Raw genomic sequence first — 1,554 nt, 5'->3', positions numbered from 1 at the left:
CAAGGAACACCTGAGAGATGCAAAAAAGTCTTAAGGTGGAAATTTTGGAGAAGAAGGAGTTAATGCTCATAAGCAACCATCCGTCCTCTTACCATAGATAAGGGTGCATTCTAGTGGTAAAATCCATGCAATGCAGCTGCACAGATGAGTGATCTAAAAAGAAATCTGGGGAACATTAGGTTTTGGAGGAGTGTGTGTATATGTGGAAGGGGGGTTGATTTGAATCGCATGTAAACCTCACCTGATCCCTTCTAGTTTCCCAGTCCCCTGGTACACAACCCTGTGACTGCCCTCCAGAGTGAACTCCCACCGTTTCGCTCAGTCATTCCTCCTGGCTGGGTTCAGCTCACCCTTCTGCTCCAGGTGTAACATCCCAGTGCACAGCTGCCTGGGCAGGCCACGGGGCTGCATGCTGCAATTTTGGAGATGCGCTTCCCCAAGCTTCCAGCTTCCCCGTTCCCAGCAATCAATGAATGAGCACTCAAGGAGGCAAGTGCAAAGGACCAGGGCCGGAGAACTGTAACCCTTAGGAATGCAGCGGTGGAACAAAAGACAACAAACCCCAAGCTGTCCAGGACCTAGGAGAAGCACTGCAAAGTGCTTTTTTTTTTTTTTTTTCTTGTCCCTCCTCACTTTGTGCAGGGCAAGAGGCAGAAGAAGAATGAGCTAAAACGTGCAAATTGGACTGCACATGGCAAAATTCCCCTTGTTTTCTGGCATGCCCTAAGCAACAGCGAACTTTTCCAAGGAGGAATCTAACACAGTTCTTACAAGCAGCCCAGCCCTCCCTCCTGCTCACTCTCCAGCTACGTTAACCCTTGCTGTTTGGGGGTGCCAGGGGTGCACCCTGGCACTGGGCAAAGTCTCGCTGCATTTTTACCCCTTGCCCAGGGGCAGATAGGCAGGAGGGGCGAGCTGGGCACCCTGCACACACAAAGGCTCCTTCCTGGACCAGGGCAGGTGACAGTGCCTCCCTGGCGCGGACCCAGCCATCTCACTGCTGCGCTCACTTTTGGAGCTGGCAGGTAGGTGTTTGCACCGGCTCCCCCCTCTCTGAGGGTCCTCAGCCCACCAGCTGTCCAAGCAGCGGATGGGGGTCCCTGCCCCACCAGGACAGGCCACAGCTTGCAAGATCAGGCCGTGCTAACTCCATCTCCCCCTTCCTCCCCAAACTCAGCACCCTGACCTCTTTTCAGACTCCCTGCAGCCCCGGCTCCTGTGCAACCCAATTGCAACCACTTTTCTCTCTTCTTTTCGGCTTAAACCGTGAAGATCTGAACTTCCCCCCCTCCGCATCTCACCCCTCCCCATCTTCGGCTTCCCATTCCCCCTCCTCCTCCCCTTGTCTCTCCTCATAATGTTATCCTTGATCACTGCCCGCGGTTTGAAGCCCAGAAGTCAGAAGCTGCGCACCCCACCCCCACCCGCTCCAGTGTGCACTGATAGGGCCTTCGCTGCTGGCACCTAGTCAAGCTGAGGTGTCATTGGGATCTCAAATTGCAGCTAGGGGCTGGCAGGCAGCCAGAGGCAGTCTATTTAAAAGACAGCCTGTTC

The sequence above is a fragment of the Patagioenas fasciata genome, chromosome 7 (genome assembly GCF_037038585.1).
Source record: "Patagioenas fasciata isolate bPatFas1 chromosome 7, bPatFas1.hap1, whole genome shotgun sequence".
Lineage (NCBI taxonomy): Eukaryota > Metazoa > Chordata > Aves > Columbiformes > Columbidae > Patagioenas > Patagioenas fasciata.
Note: the sequence above shows the minus strand (reverse complement) of the source record.